The sequence below is a fragment of the Lepisma saccharinum genome, chromosome 7 (genome assembly GCF_977018435.1).
Source record: "Lepisma saccharinum chromosome 7, izLepSacc3.1, whole genome shotgun sequence".
NCBI classification, from domain to species: Eukaryota; Metazoa; Arthropoda; class Insecta; order Zygentoma; family Lepismatidae; genus Lepisma; species Lepisma saccharinum.
In genome coordinates this window covers 28,173,814-28,197,726 of record NC_139235.1, presented here as the reverse complement: position 1 = coordinate 28,197,726, position 23,913 = coordinate 28,173,814, and the positions used below count along the sequence as shown (strand labels likewise).

Genomic DNA, 23,913 nt, shown 5'->3' with positions numbered 1-23,913 from the left:
ATTTTGTAGTGGTATTGTTTCAGACTGGAAGACACAACAATCAGGAAAAAAATTCAAGTAAATTTGATAACTGCAACATCAAGAACATATATCTTAAAAATGGCAGAAATGAGGTATTTCCTAGAGAAAATTACAATTTAGACATGTCCAAGGATGATTTCCTTAAATTATATGAGGCATTTTCGGCTTTCAAGAGAGTTACTACAGGCAATACTGACATGTATTACACACCAGATGAATTCAAAGCACAGAGACCCATGTTTGTAATTAACACTTCAAAAAGAAAACAAGTTGTGGTGAATGACAGGACAAACATTAAAATTATCTGTGAATTCCATGAGGCATTACCTGATGACACCATATGTAGTGTTATTCTCATAGGTGAAAAATCATACGTTTATGATGTAAGAAATGAGAGGGTCACGGAGCAATTCTAGAGGGTCTCTGCGGCAAACCGGAAGTGGACCGGAAGTAAATATGGGTGGGTGTAGGTGTGTGTGCGTGGGTGTGGGTGGGTGTGGGTGGGTGTGGGTGTGTGTGGGTGGGTGTGGGTGGCCTAGTTTTAAGTGTGGCCAAAAAAAATATCAAGAGGGGCATATTTTTGACAAGTTTATGGACAACAATCTCACAGAAGTGCCTTTTATAAGTGTAGGGAAATCAATCTGAGGGGGCTCTTCCTTTCTCATGGAATCCATGAGGGCATTTTTTACAAAAATCTTGGATTAGACAGGGTTCCACACTAGAGCAAAAAGCTCATATGCTCATGTTGAGCTAGTTTTAAGTGTAAGCAAATCTGCTTGAGGGGGGCTCTTCCTTTCTCGTCCCAGTAATATCATCAATACCACTACTCACTTCATATATCGTTTGTATACTACCTAATGAAAGTGACCGGTATTTGCAATGTGGTACATGTGATAGAGACATCGATGAATTTATATCTTCTACTACACAGGCGAAGTGAATAAATGCACGTGGTTATTGGCTTCGTTGCATAGTAGAGCAGTACAATAATAATAATATAGCACTAATAAACTGTACTACAATGAATTTTCATTCCATTATGTTAAAAAATAAAAACATTATACGTACCTTGAGTTGTGTAGATTTACTTTCCATGCAGGCATTCGTAGCACAACCATCGATAAACAAGAACAACACAGCAACAAAAACATACGCTTCGGCCATGTTGGCCTGTGAAAGTTGACGAGCGACACAAATGCGCATGCGCGGCTTGGTCTAAAACGGTATGGAAGTATTTTCCGAATCCACGGTCGAGTCCGTAAAATTTTAACGGTAGGATATTGTAAATTTCACGGCAACTTCTAACAGTGCGGGTATCGAACCCGGGACCCTTTGATTACAAGGCGACTATGCTACCATCGGGGAGGCCGCTAGTTGGATGGGGCAGAAAGTCTCCGTGAAAGATCATTCTTAATTACGCTGTTTAATTTCATGTGTGCCTTACTGCCCTTTTATGTTTGCTCTCGATAAGTCGACATCTAGTCACTTATGCGTTAATTATCATAATATGAGTGGCGAAGGATCACAACAATCTAAATCGCATCAGGATGTTTCGAAGAAATATTAATGGAATCCGGATTCTTTGACTTTGCAGGTTACCTAGGGAAGAAAAGTGTGGTAGTTTACTGTTACTTCAAGCACACCACTCTCTCATTCGCATCTTTAAAGATCCCAGGGGGCCCCAACGAGGAGGTGAGGAGAGTGAATTTGACTAATAGGGTCCTCCGGACTTCACCGAAATTCTCCGCACCAAGCACTTTGAGGTTGGGCTGAATATCAGTTTCATCAGGGTTTTTGACCCGACCAAGATCGGGAAATTCCAATTAGCCTTCGCCCCCCTTATTACTAATGCTCATCCATTAAACATCATCTAAATGCGTTGTGGAATAGATTGAGAAAACTAAAGTATATGTGAACATGAGAAATCAGTGAAGACGAATGGTGGAAATATATTTGTATGAGGCAGGAAAGGAATGATTCGTCATGCAGTTTTGATATTTTACGCACACATGCTCATAAATTAAGGATCATGGCACGTCAGGCACTTGAGCTATTTAATGTGTAGCAATTTGGTTTACATATGTATGATTCAAATGAAAATGATGTGAAAACACAAGACACCAAAAATCGTAGGAAAGTAATTGTCAAAATGGAAAAAAGCAAATGTGCTTCCTAGTGATTGGTACATCTTGGCGCGAAAGCAAATTTGAATGCTTTACAGAATGTGATGTTCTCTGACAGCAATACATAACATACAACGATGTGGCATACCGAGTTGTTTCTGAGGAATAGAGTTTCTCTCCTGCAACAATACTGAGGGAATCTGTCCTTCAGTGCGCCACTTGAGCACTATTGGGTTGAGATAACCTCTGATTCCTGGGACTCGTTGACAAGGTCCGCTCTATTCTCCATAAGCATGAAAGCAGGTCCCATTGCACCCCTGAAGAGATGAACGTATTGTTGGATAATAACATCTCGGTATGTCTGGCCAGTGACGGAACCCTTAGCAAAGCCGTGAAGAGGTGTACGAGAGCCTATCATAATGCCAGCCCACACAAGGATCCCAGCATCTCCGAAATGAGCATGTTAAATAACGTTCTCCTGGTTATATCGACTTCCACATGCCTGTCATATAAACTCAGTGAATCAACTCTGCAATGAGGTCCTGACTCGTCTGAGAACAAGACACAGCATCACTAGCTGTCAGTTCACGCACTAGGTTCACTACACCACGCGAGGGAAGGGAATGCACGTGGCAGGCTTGCGGACATACAAATCATGTTCGCTCCGTCGTACAGCGACGGTTTGCCGGGACATGTGTACCCCAGTCTCTGCTGCGAGATCATTGCTCAGTTTTCTTGCGTCGTGTTCTAGCAAAAACCTACGTAGTGGTCATGTGCAGGTGTTGCATTCCGTGGGCGACCTGTACTGTTTCGTCGGATGACATTTCCAGTCTCTTGAAACTTCGACCACAGCCTTGCAAATAGTGTTGCCCACGGGACGAGACGGGACAGGATTTTAAAAATTCGAGACGAGACGAGATTGATCATGTGTCCCGAGACAAACGAATATTTTCGAGACGAGACAGCATTTCACAGCATTTCCACGAGACGAGACAGCCCAAAGTCTCGTCTCGTGGGCAACACTGTTGTAAATGACATTTTGCGGAATGTGGAGTTCCTGGCTCACCGTCCGTTGTGTTAAGCCCAGCCCAGTTCAAGTCGGTCGATGATCTGACCTAGTCGAAAGTCATCCAGAAGGTTGCGATATGCCATACCCACTTGTATACACAGCGTTCACTGACCCAACGCATACAACACACACATTTTCCGGACTCTCGGACAAATGGGATTTCTACCTTGCTATTGCAAAGGTCTGCTACTAAAGTATTTCTAGTCTTACGGCGGCCGGTCCTCATGCTGGCAAGGGAAGTGGCGAGCGGGGATTACGCCGCAGGCCAACCAGACAACAGTGGTGGCGCCGAGAGTTACGATGCGGCGGTAAGACGTACTACGTGCACCTCGTTCTACAGGCTGCTGAGTTTCTTATCGTGCTGGATTGGTCGCTTCCCCGCTCCTCACTTTCATTGCCAGCAAGAGGACCGGCCGCCGTAAGAGTGGAAAAGACCTATAGGGTCACCACGTGTTCCCCAGAGGCATGAGGTGCAGGAGTACTATGTCTGCACCATGGGATCGCTTTCAAGCAGGATATATGCCAGTCATGGGACTTTTTTTTCCCGAAGTCCCTTCGATCCTTAAATAATGAACATGTACTCGTACATATAAGAGTTTTCTATAGTGTTATTGCTAATAATAATGATAATATAATAGTCACTATGGTGACAACGACAGAGTGTAAATAGTGTGGAGACAGAGAGTGGGGAAATATTTTCGGGATAATGTCATTTTAAGTGTTCAGCATATTCTTTTATTCTTCCCAACTGTTTATCATCCATGTTGGGATTTGACGACAGGTTTTTTACATATCTTTTAAGTTTTTTGAGAAGAACCGATCTCTTCCATTTTCTATGAGGAAGTCTTTAGTGTATTCTTACCTTTTCAATGTGCTGTGCTTATCATGTGCAGCCCCCGAAACAGCCTTGCATTTTTAACTTTTCAAAAGGGGCATTTTACACCCTTTTTTAAACTCTTGGATAAGAATTTTAGATAAGTTGTTATTTCCCCGTAGGCTATACATTGAAAGATGAAAATGGTCACATTTGGCGAAACACCCAATAATTTAAATTAATATATTTATTTTATATACAACTAAATACCATACACATATCCTGCCCAGTGAAGACGGCTTGATTTAATTATTCTAACATTATTAGGAGGTGAATACAGATTATTAACTTCACTCTAATGTAAGCTCGGTCACTTACCTTGTCATGGTCGCAAGGATGGTAGGGCAAGGTGTCCACCTGAAAAATGGATGTCAGATTGAAATTACAATATTCCACACAGTATTCAGTATTCAGTCACAGTAATTTGCATTAAATATTATAGGAAGCTGATAAGTGAAAAGCAATCTTGTCTTCGCTTTTGTCGAGAGGCCTTACGTACATTTCGATTGTTGAATAACACAATGCAGTATGTTATATTCGAAGAGCATTGAGGTCACTAGAGGGGTCCAAGGGATTTCCCCCTCAACAAGAGTCTCTCCGATGGTCTTGTCGTCGTCGGCTTGTAATCAAGAAGTCCTGCGTTCGATATCCGCTTGGTTCGGATTCTCATTTTAACTCTCGGTCTAGTCTCAATTAGCCTATTTCTGCATAAACCCTCCTGAAGAAAAGAAAACCTCCGCCCAGAAGAAAAATAAGTAGGCAAAATAGCCAAAGCCTTATGAGAGCGCCGGCCAACGTGGCAGAGAGGTTAACAGATCGCGCTACGACGCCAGGGGTCCCGGGTTCGAATCCCGGAAAAGCATGGATGTTTGTGTGTCTATTCATCAATTTCACCATATCATCAGTCATCCCCATCTTCGCAAATTAGCCAAAAGCGGCACAAAAAGCGAAGTAAAATAAACCATATGAATCAATCAATCAATCAACCTTATGAGAGCTGCAGAAAGCCTCACCAATAACTGAATTGTGGTGAATAGCTGTGAGTCAGAAGTTTATTTGAAATGCAAATATTAGGGCTATTCAAAATATTATATCGGCGTATCCCCTCGTTGACGTCATTGCGATGCCCAATAGAAGGTTGGAAATACTAGAGTGGAAGGGGTAACATGCAGCTGTCAACTCTTCCGCCTGCAAGCAAAAATACGTACCGGTTGGCCACAATTAAAGTTTCCCTACTCAAAGCCCTCTGGAGTCTTGGGGTTCAGGGTTCGAATCCCAGTCTGGGCATGGGTGTTTTTTATAAATGTCCCTTCATGAATTTCATCATACCATCACTCATTCTCATCTCCGCGATTAGCCAAAGTGACAGAAAAGCGAATTAAGATAAGCCAAATCAAACAATCAATTGTGGATTGTGCTTTTTTACCTTGAAAAGTAAAGTAGAAATTATCCCCTTTCAAACAATACAAAACAAAGGATTACCACAATTTCAAAGCATATATTTCTTTCCCTCTCTGGGAAAGCTATTTGCCCCCCCCCCAAAAAAAGTTTTGTTTTGCCCACTACCCCTTGTCAGAAAAATATATATATGTGTACGCGCCCATGGCCCCTGGGCTGAAAGTTGCATTCCACATCCTCTGTCATTCGTCATTACAAGCGAGAAAAAAATTCACAGTTCGCTCACCAGATGGAACGAGCTGCCATCGAGGGAAGTGTGCCAGCGCCACGGTGGATCTTTAATGAAACAGCATCCTGCAGTCAATATGCCATTACCGTCTTCAAACCTAGTAAATTATGCGGGACGTTTTTGTTATTGGGGGGTTACAATGCTCAACCCTTATTTGTGGTTCAACTTCCACATTATATACACAGCGCATAGGCGTGAGCAGACTGTCTCATTGGAGGGGGGGGGGGGGGGCAAAAGCCTTGATGAAAGTTCAGTCGGGAAAGAAAAACTTCATTTCACTCACTGTTATAGTTTTTTTGTATTGATGGGTCCGCCCTTCCACACACACACACACCCACACCCGCGCACACACACACACACACACACACACCCACCCACACACACACACACACACACACACACACACACACACACACACACACACAGCCTTTACCGGTCTGGGGCATTTCAGTGTACAGTTAATGAGATAGATAAGTATAAATTAGATGTAGTAGCTGTCCAGGAAGTTAGGTGGCCAGGAGAAGGGAATTGTAAAACTAAAAATTATACTTTTTTCTATGGTGGTACTGAAAATCATAATTTTGGAACAGGCTTTTTCATAAATAATAGAATTATCTCAGCTCTTAAAACAGTAGAATTTATTAATGATAGGATATCATATGCAGTTTTACAGGGTAGGTGGTGTAAAATTATTTTAATAAACATACATGCACCAACGGAAGATAAAGATGATAATACTAAAGATGATTTTTATACAGAGTTAGAACAGGTCTTTGATAAATTTTCTCAGTATGATATGAAAATTCTGTTAGGTGACTGTAATGCACAGATTGGCAAAGAAGAGACATTTAAACCCACGATTGGTAAAGAAAGTCTTCATGAATTAAGTAATGATAATGGTATAAGATTGATTACTTTTGCAACCTCAAAGAATTTAATTGTGAAAAGTACCACTTTTAAACATAAAGATATCCATAAATATACCTGGTCTTCTCCAGATGGTAAAACTCATAATCAGATAGATCATATTCTCATTGATAAGAGAAGGCATACTAGTATAATTGACGTTCGTACACATAGAGGTGCTGACTGTGCCAGTGAGCATTATTTAGTAATTGCTAAATTAAGAGAAAGACTCTCAGTGATAAATCATAAGCAACAAAATCTAAAAGTTCTAAAATTTGATACAGGAAAGTTTACTGATGAAAGAATTAAGAAAGATTACCAAATTAAACTGTCAAATAGATTTGATGTTTTGCAGGATTTAAATGATGATGAAAATATAAATGAAACAGACGTAAATAAGAATTGGGAGCACATACGTAATGCAATAGAATCAGCAGCTAAAGAAAGTATAGGATACTATAAACCGAGAAAAAGTAAGCCATGGTTTGATAATGAATGTCATAATCTAATAGAAATAAGAAATCAGGCTAGACTTAGGTGGTTAAATAACTCTGATGATACAAATCTAAACAATTATAATAGAATAAAGCGAGAAGTTAACCGCACGTTTAGAAGTAAAAAAAGAGATTACTTGAAAAGCAAAATTAAAAAAATTGAAACAAACAGCAAAAATAAAAATATCAGAGATTTATATAAAGGTGTAAATGAGTTTAGAAAGGGGTGGCAACCTAAAGTAAACTTGATAAAAGATAAAGACGGTGATTTTCTAGCTGACCCAAGCGATATTCTAAATAGATGGAAGAACTACTTTAGTGACATTTTAAATGTCCATGTAGGAGATAAATCAGAAGTAAATCAGAACCTAACTTGACTGAAGTTAAAAATGCTATTAAAAGGCTAAAGAATAACAAAGCACCTGGCATTGATTTAATACCAGATGAGTTAATTAAATATGGTGGAAATTCATTAATATGTCAAATTCATAAATTAATTTGTTTAATATGGAATAAAGAAGAAATCCCTCAACAGTGGAAAGAATCCATAATTGTTCCTGTGTTTAAAAAAGGTGATAAAATGAACTGCAATAATTACCGTGGAATTTCTCTACTCTCAACAACATATAAAATATTATCTAACATTCTTTTAACAAGACTAACCCCATATGCTAATGATATTATAGGTAATTATCAATGTGGATTTAAACGTAACAGATCAACTACAGATCAAATTTTTCACATCAGACAGACACTTGAAAAAAAAGTGGGAATATAATGAAAATGTCCATTAGCTATTCATTGATTTCAAAAAAGCATATGATTCGGTCAAAAGAGATAATTTATATAATATATTAGTAGAGTTTGGAATACCTAAAAAGCTTGTTAGTATGATAAAAATATGCACCAGTGAAACAGAAAGTAAAATATTTGTGGGTATTAATATGTCTGACAAATTTACAATTCATGATGGGTTAAAACAAGGAGATGCATTATCTCCATTGCTCTTTAATTTTGCCTTAGAATATGCTGTTAGGAAGGTAAAAGAAACTAAAGAAGGACAAAAATTAAATGGTGTGACTCAGTTCTTAGCATATGCAGATGATGTAGACTTACTGGGGGATGATGTGAATACAATTAAGAATAACGCTAAAATATTTTTCGAAACTGCTAAAGAGATAGGTTTGGAAGTTAAGAAAGAGAAAACTAAATATATGCTTACAGGCCGAAACCAAGTGTTAGGTAATAATCAAAATCTAATTATTGATAACAACTCGTTTGAACTCGTTTCCAAATTCAAATATTTAGGAGTAATATTAACAAATGAAAATTATATTAAAGAGGAAATAAAAAGTAGGCTTAATTCAGGAAATGCATGTTACTTCTCTCTTCATAAACTTTTGTCTTCTCGTTTAATATCTAATAAACTAAAAGTTATAATATACAAAACAGTAATTTTGCTTGTAGTATTATATGGATGTGAAAGTTGGTCCCTTACATTGAAAGAGGAACATAAATTGAGAGCATTTGAAAATAAGATCCTTAGGAAAATATTTGGACCTAAAAGGGATGAGGAGACAGGTGAGTGGAGAAGGTTACATAATTTAGAACTACATAATTTGTATTCATGTCCAGATATTATTAGAATAATTAAATCAAGAAGACTTAGGTGGGCAGGCCATGTGGCACGAATGGGAGAGGAAAGAGGAGTTTACAGGATTCTTGTTGGGAAAGCTGATGGTAAGAGACCTGTAGGAAGGCCAAGACGAAGATGGAGAGACAACGTTGAGATGGACCTAAGGGAAATCGGTAGGGATGGAAAAGAGTATATAGAACTTGCTCAAGATAGGGAAAAATGGAAGGCCTGTGTTGCTGCAGCCATGAACCTTCGGGTTTAAGAAGGCTAGGGAGTTGTTAGTTATATATATATATATATATATATATATATATATAACTAGATATTTAGATATGCAGTAACATAGGGGTAGCATAACTGATTAAAGCATGTGAGACTATTAATAACAAGAAATTTGCCAGAGAACGAAGTGGGATAGTTCAGTTAGCTATAAAGGAAATAATAATGTACTACCACTTGCCCAGTAGTTGCTTTGAACTTTCATTGGCTTGAAAATACTTCAATTTCTATAAGAGTATACTATTGTTTAATAACGGTGACAAGATTCTTCTACACAAAATTTCTAGGTGAAAGTAGAAATATTATAGTGGCATGGACGCCTGGAAGGGAGGGGCAAGGATGGCCACACCTCACCTTTAGAAAACGAATGTCAACCTAAAAGTATATATTTCGCACGTATAATTTAATTTCAGTCACAATAATTCACATTAACTATTGTAATAGGTATGTAGGAACGCAATAATCTCAAATTTAAAAATGGGGGGACACTATTATCAAAGTAATATGCCTCGTTTATCCCCTGGCAAAGTAACTTGCTTGCCTCTCTGTGCAAAAAAATTGTGGACGTCCACAGTCACTTTTCGACGTAGAAAAATTACTGTACAGACAATCTTCTACGGAGAAACATCACTGCCCTTTCCAGTTCCTGTCAATCAAGCAGGGGGTACAATTTTCCCGTAGAAAAATGACTGTCTTTTAATTCCCTCTTGAATGAGGGGGTTCAATTTTCCCGTAGAAAAGTGACTGCCCCTCTAAATCCTGTTTAAATTATGAGGGGATACAATCTTCCGGTATAAAAGTGGCTGCCCACTTATATACTGATACTATTAGGAAGGGATTAAAAGTTCCGAGTAGAATATGGACTGCCTTGAATATGCTCTTAACTGGGACGGGTGTACAATTTCCCCGTACAAAAATGACTCCCTCTTTAATTCGCTCTTAAACGAGCAGGGAGTCCAAATTCTCCGTAGAAAATGGACCGCCCTTGAAAGTGCTCTTAAATCAAAATGGGGTACAATCTCCCAGTAAAAAAATGACTCCCCGTTAATTTGGTCCTAAATGAGCAGAGAGACCAAATTCCCCGTAGAAAATGGACTGCCCTTGAATGTGTTCTTCAATAAGAAGCAGTGGCGGCTGGCAGCTAGTATGATGGGTAGTGCCAACGTGATCAAGAAATCGAAAAATTTTCGCTAGCATGTGTCATGGAAATCTAATGAAAGAGGTAATTTTAATGGAACTTTGTTTACTAATATTGCAGACAAAAATTCAGAGTTCCTAAGATTGGTTTATTTTACTTCGCATTTGTACTACTTTTGGCTAATCGCGAAGATAAGGATGAGTGAACACTCACAAAGAACACCGATGCCCAGGCCGAGATTCGAACCCGCAATCTCTGGCGTCGAAGCATGCTGTGCGGAGGTCGGCCAGAGTTTCTAAGAAATAAATGCGACTATTAAAATTTCGACGCCTGACGCCTCTACCATTTTTTTTTAATATTTTTAAATAGAATTGATGTTTAAATCTGGCGTGGGACAGCCAAGTTGTTTAACTTTTAATTTAATATCGTACAGTTCCTTGAAAAACGGTGGATGTAATAGTGCACTAATCTGACTCATCTTTACTAACTACCCTTCCTTTCACACACCATCGGACACTTTCACTTCACTAAAAAGAAAAACACTGAACAATTAGAGACACCGAGTCGATCACGGTATTCTCGCCTTGCTTTGTTTATAATTTGCAACCTCAGCACGGCAGACGGTATATCAACGTTCGGTGTTACTAACAACTGAAATATAATTAAGAAATCGATAACAAAAAGTCTGGATGGCTCTTTAGACGCATCTATCTAAATGGTTATAAAAATTTGTGGGAAGATATTACGTTCGTTCTTGCCAAGTATGCAGGAAAGTATCTTTCTCGCGAATTACTTCTCCAACGAGTATTACAAATCGGTCAGGATTAGTCACTTCTCTGTGAAGTTTGCAACTATGTCAAGACAATGCGAAAGCTCTCGCGTCGCGCCAGCCGAAAAGGGGCACGGCTGGTTGTCTTATGGCTACCACTGGGCTACCACCTCCTCGCTCGTTGACTGCGGATACTTTTTCATTCCTCCGCGCATGCCTCCGCGCATGCCTCTGCGCATGCCTCTGCGCACAGGCCAGACTATGCTGGCCCAGAGCAAGTGAGAGAACAGCTGGGAATGCGGTGAAGGAATTGAAGCGGCCGTAAGCTCGAACGCTTACGAGATTCGAATCTCCTCGTTCGTAAATGTATTAATTTAACTATATTTTGACAAAGCAAGTGCTTTTTCTTTTTCTGAGGGTAGAGCCATGGCACGGCAGCTCTCCCCTTAAAGCCGCCGCTGATGAGAAGTGGTTTCAATTTCACCGTAGAAAAATTACTCCCCCCTAATTTGCTCTTAGACTAGAAGGGAGTGCAAATTCCCCGTAGAAAATGGACTGCCTTTAAATGTGTCCTTCAATGTGAAGGGGTACAATTTACCTGTAGAAAAGTGACTGCCCCTTTAAATCCTGCTTATATTAGCATGGAGTCCAAATTCCCCTTAGAAAGTAGACTGCTCTTGAATGTGTTCTTCAATGAGAAGTGTTTTCAATTTCACCGTAGAAAAATGACTCCCCCCTAATTTGCTCTTAAACGAGCAGGGAGTGCAAATTCCACGTAGAGAATTAACTGCCCTTGAATGTGTTCTTCAATGAGAAGGAGGTGCAATTTCCCCGTAGAAAACTGACTGCCCCCTTATAACCTGCTTATAATACTAGGGCGTATAATTTCTCCGTAGAAATTGGAATGCCATTGAATATGCTCTTAAATGGTAACGTGGAATTTGGACTCCGTAGAAAAATGACTGTACAGTCAATTTTCTATGGAGATATATGACTGCCCTTTCCAGTTCCTGTCAATTGAAGAGGGGTACACTTTTTCCGTAAAAAAATATTGCCTCTTGAATGAGGGAGTACAATTTCCCCGTAGAAAAGTGACTGCCCCTTAAATACTGCTTATATTAGGAGGGGGTACAAATTCCCCGTAGAAAAGTGATCCTGTGCAAATACCGAATGAATAGGCCTAGCTCTTACCATGTATAATGCCATTCAGTATATATACAAAACCGAAATTCTTCAGATCTCAGAGCAAGCAAGGAAAGCCATACGCTCGAGAGTCTTTATTTTATTTTCAATCTTTGGTGGACAATATGAAGAGCCGCCAAGGTTTATTTTCATATGCAGTGACGGATTAAGGTAGGTGCTATTGATGCTGCAGCATTAAGCCCATTCCTGAAATAGGCCCAGATGAAAACAGACGAGAATTTTCCGGAAGCTGAACAGTTTTCTTTTGTAATATAAACCTGATAATAAATCTTAGAATGAAATTTGGAGCGCCAATTTATGACGCCTAGACACAGCGTTACTTATTATACAGTTACTACTATTCTTTGCGCTGTGACGTAACTATAACGTCGATGTGTTTATTGTTCACCGAAGATTTCAAGCATCAGGCCCAATTTCGTCTTAATCCGGCCCTGTTCATATGTAGTGGTATAGTGGTATTAAATGCAGATACATGCGTGTGTTTTAGGGTGACATGTCAATTTCTCCTTTATGTGAAAAGGTGAATTTAAATGTAAGCAAAAGCATGTGCGCGTCACAGTTAAAGGTTCTCGCATGCACAAAGAATGGATCTGCTGTTTAAAGTGAAATCCATGGCACTGTGCATGTGGGACCCCTTAATTACAAGGCAAGGTATCTCGTCCTGACACACGAAATGTTTAGTATAAGCAACATGTACATTGTGTCACCACTCGAGGTTTCACAACATATATACACCGTTAAAGCAAAAACTTTTCTTAACGTTTTTCTGTTTTACAATTTGTTTCGACGCTGCGAACCGTCAAAATATGGATTTTTTTCCTGAATAGATGAAACCGGGTAGCACAGACTCTCAATTGTTAGTAATGGATTAACTTTGCAATTACAGTAAACAAAATATACAACGTATTTTTAAAAAGTAATAAAATATAAGCTTGATATGCCTGAGAAAAGACAAATAGTAATTTACATTTATTTTAAGTAATTTCTCCAAGTACGATATCAGAGTTTTGAACGAGATCGTCTCGCTTTGATTTTGTAGAGATTTATTTCAGTCTCGTCTAGAAAATTGAGAGGAAACACAGACTTTTCGTGTCTCAAAACCATCTCTACTTTCAAAAAAATTCTTAATATATAGGTTTAAGAATAGTTTTCCGAACACCCTCTCACAAAGCTATGAAAATTATGTGTGAGGTACAAGAGTACATCGCACCCCCCAAGTTGATCTGTCGTGTCTCGTCTCGTTTTTGTAAGTATTTCGTTTCGAAAAATTCCATTTGAAAAATACAAAAGAAAAGGAGGTCGGTCATATACTTTTTTGCTTAAGAGGGGGTACACTTTTCCACTTCTTTGGAAAAGTGTACCTCCTCTTAAGAAAAAAAGCATTCTTCTGGAGCGTGGTTTTCTGAGTATAAGCATTAACTGATTATGTCGTTGCACACACACATTTTAAACAATTTTCATCTCTTTCAAGAGTTTTCCAAGAACACAGGTTAATGATCTAAATATTAGCACAATTAACACAATTTAGTAGAGTAGGTTTAGAATGGATTGAATTCCTGTGTAAGGAAGATTCATTTTAATTCTAACTGTCAATGTAATTGTACGAGCTTATATCATTACATAGCTTGTTAGTATGATCAAAGTATGCACCAGTGAAACAGAAAGTAAAATTCGTGTGGGTATTAATGTGTCTGACAAATTTGCTATTCATGATGGGTTAAAACAAGGAGATGCATTATCTCCATTGCTCTTTAATTTTGCCTTAGAATATGCTGTAAGGAAGGTAAAAGAAACTAACGAAGGACTAAAATTAAACGGTGTGACTCAAATGATGCAGACTTATTATGGGAAGATATAAATGCAATTAAGAATAATGCTAAAATATTTTTTTCAAAACTGCTAAAGAGATAGGTTTGGAAGTTAACAAAGAGAAAACTAAATATATGCTTACAGGCCGAAACCAAGTGTTAGGTAATAATCAAAATCTAATTATTGATAACAACTCATTCGAACCAGTTTCGAAATTCAAAATAGTTAGGAGTAATATTAACACATGAAAATTATATTAAGGAGGATATAAAAAGCAGGCTTAATTCAGGAAATGCATGTTACTTCTCTCGCCATAAACTTTAGTCTTCTTGTTTAACATCTAAGAAATATACAAAACAGTAATTTGGCCTGTAGTATTATATGGGTGTGAAACTTGGTCCCTTACATTGAAAGAGGAACATAAATTGAGAGTATTTGAAAATAAGATCCTTAGGAAAATATTTGGACCTAAAAGGGATGAGGAGACAGGTGAGTGGAGAAGGTTACGTAATTTAGAACTACATAATTTGTATTCATGTCCAGATATTATTAGATTAATTAAATCAAGAAGACTTAGGTGAGCAGGCCATGTGGCACGAATGGGAGAGGAAAGAGGAGTTTACAGGATTCTTGTTGGGAAACCTGATGGTAAGAGACCTGTAGGAAGGCCAAGACGAAGATGGAGTGATAACGTTGAGATGGACCTAAAGGAAATCGGTATGGATGGAAAAGAGTATATAGATCTTGCTCAAGATAGGGAAAGATGGAAGGCCTGTGTTGCTGCAGACATGAACCTTCGGGTTTAAGAAGGTTATAGAGTTAGTTTGTTAGTGGTATGGAAGATAATGCTTGTAAGTTATAAACAATATAAACTTTATTTTATTGAGTGAATTGAAAATAGGTTCTTTTAACAGTAGTACCTTGCCTGTCAAATTATCTAACGGGTGTTCAGGGGGTACAACTGAATTCACGAATTTACGGGGGTACAATACCCCCTTCAAAAATTTGGGGGTACAATGTTTACCCCCGTACCACCCCGTTCCTGCGCCACTACATAAGAAAAATTGAGAGAAAATATCATGAGAGAAATTGAAACAATTTTGGAAGGGTAACTGACACGTGTTAGTGAAAAATCTACTTAAAAATGCCGTAAATGTATGCAAACAGGAGGACAACATTTCCAACACCACTTGTAACAAGGTACGTGTTCATTTTAATTGTAACTGTCAATGAAATTGTACGAGCTTATTTCATTACATAGCTAGCGCTTTCAGTAACGAGGATGTTGCATCCAGTTTGCCGGCAGGCGAGCTCTCGCTCCGCGGACAAATCGACCTTAAGACTCACTATATTTTAAGTTTGCTGGAAGAAAAATAAATTTACCTCCAATTTAAATTGAAAAAATTTTAAATTGGAAAATTTTTAATTTTTTAAATCAAAATCAATTAAAAATTCAAGTAAATCCATTGCCAAACATTTCAGTTTGAAATAATATTATGCTTTTTCATTGACGGTATTTTTCATTAATGTTTTTTTGCTAAGATACCATGTTATGTAACTGTTAGGTTATGCTAGTAAATGAATTTAAATTCATGAAACAACAGGGAAAGAGTAAAAATGAAACCTCGAAACTGATTAAAAAAAGCAACAAGACGGCAAAAAAATACCGAAAAATGACCTAAGAGCCAAAAAAGTCCGAAATATGCAAAAACGGCAATATGAAAACAATGTTGCAAGAACGGAAACTGGCTATAAGGTTTAGCATTGTCTTAAGGCCCAGAAAGTAATATGATTTTTCCTCACCTTCCAAGCCTTAGTCATAACTAGAGCCCGGAAGTTTGGCAAAATGCCTCTTTTTATCTACTGCATATATTGATAAAATTTTTCTGGATATACGTTTCTTATGTTGTTTCGAAGGTTTTAGAAGCCTTTTCATTTTGCCTATTTTGCCTATTTGGGACCCCGCTGCCTATTTTTAATTATAATGCCTTTTTTTGCCTTTTTCAATGAAATTTGACCATTTTTTTATAAAAATGTGTATATAAATTATTTTTCTCATAAAAAAAGGTTGCTGGCATTTATTTTTCTTCCGTTTATTATGTGGAGAAAAGTGTGAGAAAAATGTATTTCATGGTCACTTAGGATATTGCCTTTCGGTTAACATTTCCTTGCGCATGATTGACTGCTGAAGTAGACAGGTTGATTTCGAACACAAAGAAGATATTTCTGAAATCTCCCTCTCGAACCCGAAAATTTAAGGAAGTTGCGTCTGAGCTTAGTTTACCTCCGCAACCAGTCTTGACCAGATGGGGAACCTGGATATCAGAAGCTATAGATTATGCTAACAACCTTGAAAAATCAGTGAGGTGATAGATGCTCTTCCAGAAAATGAAGCGGCTTCAATTCTTGAAGTGGAAAAACTCCTGTGCTACTCAAGTTAATTTTTGCACATTATGGTGCATTGCCAGAGACAATTACAATTATAGCATCCATGAAAATCTACGAGGAATCTATGCAGCATATGATGGAAGTACCAGGAGAAAAGGGGTCAGCTGTTGCGGAAAAGTGCAAACGGGTAGTGAGTGCAAATGAGGACTTGAAACAATTGAAAACAATTTGTGATATTCTAAAAGGTGAAAATGCTGTTACCAAAATGAGTCCAGCTACATTAGCTTGTTTTATGTATGCTCCAATAACTTCTGTCGAAGTAGAAAGATCATTTTCTATTATGAAAAACATTCTCTCTGACAAACGACTATCAATGAATGTTGAGAACTTAAAAAAAAAACACCTTGTAGTTATGTGCAATCAAGACGGAGAAAATTGAAATGCTCTTCCCAATGTAGATTTTAACATTTTGCCAGAAATTATAGATAGAAGTAAGCGACTTCCAAATGTGCCTTTTTTTCGGTTTATTTTGCCTTCTTTTCATTTTTAGTGCCTATTTTCCACATTATAAATGCCTTTTTGTCTTCCTATTTTAACGAAAATAAATGCCTGAACTTCCGGGCTCTAGTCATAACAATCCAAAAGCCAACAAAAATCAGATTAGTTTCTCCATTCTATTAGTGTCTTATACTTGTATTATACCGTCCACAATCAACGACCTTCTTCTAGCGAGGGACCTCGGGCGGGTGCCCGAGTGCTCCTCCCTATAGGGGGTTTGTAGTCAATCGAAACATTTTGATCTCTCTCTATTTCTCTCTCTCTCTCTCTGTTTGTGTGTGTGTGTGTACAAACGCAATGCATTATGGTTGACATTTCATCTCTCAACTTGAATCCGCTTCGAAGATAAATTACAAATTATGCATATAACCACACGTACTTCATTTTAAAGCCGAGTGGACCATAGTTAAACTTTGTAGGCTATACTCTCTCCCGGGAATCTCTGGAGCAAGGTCGACCAGAAGGATAGGAAGGAGGCGGCGGAGCGAAGCCGTACATGCTCAGACAAACAGCTGGGAGCTGCAGTCACTTTCTCCCTCCACGTAATCCCGTTCCCTCTCTCGCGTTCATTGGTCGAGCTCTCTCGAGTCACCACTTGCGCAGAGGCTTGCTTTCGTTCTCTCGCTACAAAGATCCCCGGGACAGAGTATATTTGACGTTCGTACTTGCCCACACAGCACGCAAATGTCCAAAAGATATCCATTGGATATGTATTGTTTCAATTCCACGATAAAGTATGAAAAAGTATACATAACGGATATATTATGATCATTTTCTAATATCCAAAACACATCCTATTTATGTCCATTGTTGGATATTCAGTTTTGGATAAGTTCTAGCTATGTTTTGGATAACTCATTTTGGACAAGATCTAGATATGTTTTGAATATTCAGAATTGGATGTGTTTTGGATATCGCGTTTTGGACAAGATATAGATATGTTTTGGATATCCAGAATTGGACGTTTTTTGGATATCTTGTTTTGGACAAGATATAGATATGTTTTGGATATCCAAAATTGGACGTGTTTTGGATATCCAGTTCTGGACAACATCTGGCGACATATTGGATATTCGGAATTGGGCAATGTTTTTGACAGCTAGTTCTATACATGTTTGGGCTATGTATTAGATGTCTAGAATTGGTCGAGTTTCATATATCCAGTTCTGGATATCCAATAGACGTCCCATGGATATCTAATGGATATCCCATGGATATCCATAATATCCATGGATCTGATCTGCACATTGTGGATATCCATTGGATATCCCTTGGAGATTTGTGATGTATGGGTGGTAGATTGGCCACCAAAATAACTATTAAACGTACACTGTAAATAATTGTTTTAAATGTATTAAGTAAAACTTGGATGAAAGCCAAGAACTTACCTCAATATCTTCCTTGAGTATTGCTGTTGTCGATATGTTGGCGTGTATAAACTTTTGTTTTCCTTTTCCATCACACAGCTTGCACACAAATTCATAGTTCCTTCCTTCTGTGCTATTTAATTCCGAAAATTGTTCGTATGCTGGCCACGGTACTTCGCATGTTGTGAAATCTATTAAATTTTCACTACTATTTTCTCTTCCATTCTTGTTCGACTACTGCGTTCTAAACTAATGCAGCAATCCACCTACAACACTGATGTACGAAGCCTTAAGCAATTCCACGAAAATCCTTTCACTTCAGCATCCAGAGAAGATACATCATTGGATACAGAATTGCCAAACATAGCTCTTCCCTAACGTTGCAAATCCACCAAAAACACTAAAGTCTGCGCACAATTAGAAATGACGATATCGAAATTTAGCTTGTCCTCCAGGTTGTAAATTTTCAAATGAAGAATTTAAGGGTCGTAAGGTAACTGTGAAAGTAACTGTTCATAACGTCATTTCTATTGCAAGAAAGTAACTTTGTTACTGCTACTTACTTTAAAAAGTGGCTGCTTACAGTCAAAATTCCTCAAAGAGGTTACTGTACTTGCAACTAAGTCAAGAATCAAGTTGCTAGTGCTACGATCGAAATTGTCGATCTGCATTGCGCAAAGAATGAGCGTGTGTCCTGAATCATTATCTACACGTCATCCATTACTTTGTTTGGACGTATTGATCCAAACAATGTTTCACAAGCAAATTATAATACAACAGTGCTGTATAGGACAAGTAAACTTTTGACGCTGAATATCGAATAGCATAGAATATACAGTGTGTCCACAAGTTTTCTTTACAACTTTCAAAATCTATTAAGGGCACCCTGTACTATGTAAGTTCATGGCATTTGTTGTAGGACTGTAAATATCAATATTTTAATTATCATTGCTCTTGTGTGTTTTAGGTGTCCTCTAAATGAGCCGCGGTAGCTCAGTCGTTGTCGGCCTCCGTTAGGGAATGGTCAGTGCAGCACACTATGACGCCAGAGGTCCCGGGTTCGAATCTCGGTTAGGACATGGATGTTTGTGTTCGTCTGTCCTCAATGAGAAGCAGATTTCAGATAAATTGATGTGTGGGGAAGGCTGTCGCTTACGGACCTTGCTTTTAAATTAAAAAAGAGAAAGTCGTTATGGCGTATGATTACCATGCGAGAGACCCAGGTTCGATCCCCGGCAGGGGAGAACGGGGATTTTTCTCACCTGTTCAAGCGACTGCGGCGCCCACCCAGCTCGTATAAAGTGGGTAACTGGAGAAAACTGTGGGGGGTATAGGCGGTCAGGGGCATGGTGCTGATCACATCACTTCCACCTTCGGCCGTGATGAAGAAAGTCAAGGCCCAAAGGCTTGATTCACATCTACGCTCAAGTAACGCTCCGCTCACAGTCCGGTCTCGATCAACTGGGAAGAATATTTGACCTGAGCGTGAGCGGAGCGGAGCTTGATCGCTGATGTGAACGTGTATAACGCTCAACCTACGGTCCAGTATCAGTCTTCAGCCTGATGGTTGCAAAGGACACGTAGTGAAGTTTGATGCTTAGAACGGCCAAAAGTCGAAAACCTATTGAAACATAGAGGAAGGCGAGTAAGATAAAATTGATTGACGGGGGCAATGAGCAAAAAATCCCTAATTATTTTCTTCTCAATAATGTTTGTAGAATAGCGGTCAAAATATGCGCTTTCATGATCCCGAGTTCAACAAATTTAAGAAGGAAAACAAATTACGAACTACAACCAAATTACAATTACAGACAATGAAAAACTTTGAATGAGGAACTAACCAAAAATATGATCCATCATGATCCATGAGCACTAGAGTAGAGTGAAGCTAGAAGCTGGTGTGCAATCACAGCGCAGAACGATTATTTTGACGAAATCCTGTTTTCCTCTTGGCTGCTTCGGGGGGAGGTATTGTAATGTTGTCGCTTCTTGCCCAAGCGGTGGGCGTAATTGGCTGTTTGACCGCAAGTTCCTTCGTACGTAAACGCGGCAGCAGAGGGTCACTGCCAGGAAGGCGGGTCCCGAGCAGGGAGATATCGCGATTTCGCTATAGTTGTTACGACCTTTTTTTCAGCATGTTGCATCAATTAAAATCCTTACATAAAAATGCTAACCTATTGAGGTTCATACTTCAAACACGTTGTGATTTTTTTTTGTGCAAAGGGGTAGGAGATGTTGGTCAACACACTGGCAATCATTCTTGACATCAAGATTAAGAACGAACTAGTTCTTATTTTACGGAAAACGATACAAAATCAGCCCCCCCTTAAAACGAAGGAGGGGACTCTTCACACGAAGTGCCTAACAATTTGGTCCTTGAAACTAGGCATACTTACCTGATGTATATTTGTTATGTGCTGTGGCCGAAACTTTCGAATGAAAGAAATGGTGAACAAGGTCTGTATGAAACAATGAGCCCGAAAATATTCATGCCAAAACTAGACCCACGGGTTCCCAAACTTCTTCGTTTCAGGGCGCTCTTAGTGTTTCAAGAGTTTTCCGCTGCGCCCAAGTCAGAAAGTAGGCTTATTTAACACTTGCAACGCTCAGTTACTGTGGTTATGTTGCTTGTGTTCAGTTATAAAATAAACAACACACATTTCAAATTCAGAAACATTTTATGTGTAAAAAGTACAAAAGGATTGTAGACTAAGAAGTATTTCAGTGAAAATATTGGAACATTTCTCGGTGCCCCCGTAAGCCAGCCACGGCACACCAGGGCGCCGCGCAGCACTCTTTGGGAATCACTGCCCTAAACAAAGTAGTGTTTTCCATTGTTGATATTTGCAGTTTTCAGTGGCGAAGCCTGTGGCTGAGTGGTTAGCACATCGCGCTGCGACGCCAAGGGTTCCGGGTTCGAATCCCGCTCGGGCACGGTTGTTTGTGAATGTCCATTAATCAATTTCATCACTCATCCTCATCTTCTCAAATTAGCCAAGAGACACAACACGCGAAGCAAAATAAAGAAAATAAAAAAAAAAAATCAGTGGCGAAGCGTGACATTTTTACGTAGTCATCACAAGACTTGCCAAACGCCAGGGTCAATCTTTCAACCGTGGAAGGGGGGGGGGGGGGGATTCCTACATTGATAATGATGATAACAGTGTTCGTACAGACGTGTGAAGTAGATATGGCCAAATTCATTTTTTTTACGGATTATATGATCGTAAAATAAGGAAGACTAAACTTTCTTAAATTCTACCCGAAAAATTGGTAAAGCTCTCTCTCCGAAATCCGTGTAGTAAAATTTGCGAATGAAGGATTTACATTTTCCGGAATCCCGATGTTTTTTACCATCCCTGGTGTGAAAGTAAGATACGTTAAGGAAAAGGTTCTGTCTAAGTAAGTACGTCTGTCACCTCGAGAACAAAAGTCTTGATCAGTCTTTCATTTGTAAGCATAGTAAACAAAAAACAACATGAAGTTCTTCGTGTTCTGTAAAGCAAGAACATTATTTTCCGAAATCGATATTTAAACCATAGGATCAAAAAAGGAGAAATACTGTGAAGGAAATACAATGGATCCAGAACTGCTTTTCCTCCCACAGTTCTTTCTAGTACTAACCGTGGGGAAATTTATCCTTTTGCTTACTTATATTTTTTCTATGTACCATTACTTTCATGTATTCTGTGTAAGTTCTGTTAAAAACAAGAGCGTTGCACGCTTTAGGCCAACAGTGCTGGACATTCTGAGAAGTTTCATTTTGATGACGTCACAGAAACCCTGCCATATTTGTAAACAAGGGAGCTGAAAAAAATGTCTCTTATGATCAGACCTTCAAAAGGGGGGAAAGTGGTCGAAGGACCTTGGATTCACAGACCTGCTGCGATGACACGACCCACCTGACACCATTGCACTCAACAGGAAACGTAGCGGGACGGTTGGGCACGGAGGTCTCGATGCGCTAAACTTAGCGAATCTCTTGCATATTTCTAGCTGTTTCATGGCGTCGTGTGACTAATTTCGCTCCAATATGCGAGTATTCTGACTTACTTTTTACTTCTTCTATAAAATAATTAAAAAGCAATTTTTTTATTCTTTTATTTTGTCATCGCCGCACCTCCCGATGACCGGACACCTCGCCTCTGGCAGTTTTACACATTGTAGCTGCAAGAAGTGCTCTCGCTGCTTTTGAAGATTAGAGAGAAGAAACAATCACTATTTTTTGTAAATACAAGAATGGGAAGAGTCAGCATATAAGTGCGTTAATTGCTTAAGCTTTGAATTTTAATTTAGCTTTTTCCTTTTGATACATTTATGTTCAAGTAACAGAAATCAGCAAGACAGAAGCAAATGTAAATTGAAAATTAGCGTAGAATTGGTTTGCCCATGTTATTCATATTTTCCTCTTCTTCGCACTCTACCGGGTGTTTTGTGAGTCCAAAATTCCCGTTCCTGAGAAATTTCCCTGCCATAAAAAACCCAGCTTCTATGTTTACTGTTTAGCGACGACACAAAAGCCTTCGGGAGAGAATTGCGGAGGAGGGTTGTAGGAGGTCAATGGTCGCCAGCGGAGGGAACGGCAAAGGCTCTGAGCAAGGAATATAGAAGTATTTTAGGAAGAGCATTCCGAGACACGGAGCTCTCCCATTGGCCAGAAGCCGCAACGAGCTCTGACGTGACCAAGGGGATCTGTCAAGGGGCGTGGCTCGCGTAGCAATGGAAGCTTACGGGAAATATTTTCATTTTTAATTGTCCATATCTTGGTTCTATTAACCATTTGAGGCAGAATAATAAGCAAAACGCAAGGAATAAGACCTAGGCAATAATATGAAGAAGTTTACAGCACGCAATTACAATAAATGGCGTTATACAAATCAAACAAAAAGTAATCACGACTATCCTCTTATATTGCTCCTACATTGAAATCTGAAGTTGCGTATGGGTAAATAAATACAATTTTACGTATTAAATATTTCGCTACCACACCAATACTTATTATCCTTCATACCTTCAAATTTTCACAGATGTTTGTTATTAATAATTTGTTCATTATAATTTATATATCTAACGTTAGTATACATAGGATGTCGCTGTCGCTGTTGTTATATGACGTCGCTTTTCTACGTATTTAGGGTAACCGCAACAATAAAAAAGAATGATGAAATGATAAATTTGATGGGAGCGTAGGCTAGATGAGTGTGGCAAGCACTGGCGTACGCAGGGGGCTTAAGGGGCTGCAGCCCGCCGAAATTCTTAGAAAAAAATCAAATGAAGACAGTAATGAAGTAAAAAAAACAACTTTAAAATGACCCCCAATAACTATTTTTGTGTTTGAATAACTTTTAAAACGAAGGATTAAAATGGTAATTGGAGCGTAATCCCTTAATAAAATCAAGGAAACTCGTGCCAGCTCGATGACGAATCTGGTCAACCGCGTGTTCGACTTTGAATCCCGTCACTGAAGTTCCCGACTTCGAGTCACGTCGTGGGCATTGATGTTCTTTGTGCCTGCCCTTTCATCAGTTTCATGTGATCATCACTCATCGCCGCGATTTACCAAAGTGGTGAAAAACCACGTCAAATAACAAA

At 38.9% G+C, this 23,913-nt stretch overlaps 1 long non-coding RNA gene across 3 annotated transcripts in view; it reads right to left on the bottom strand.

The window, feature by feature from the left end:
- The window catches only part of LOC145989781 (uncharacterized), a 543,271-nt gene that overhangs the window by 396,217 nt on the left and 123,141 nt on the right, over positions 1–23,913 (bottom strand). For all 3 annotated transcript variants that reach the window (XR_014441896.1, XR_014441894.1, XR_014441895.1), the window contains exon 4: positions 4,406–4,444. This is a non-coding gene — a long non-coding RNA (uncharacterized LOC145989781). The remainder of the gene's footprint in view (positions 1–4,405; positions 4,445–23,913) is intronic.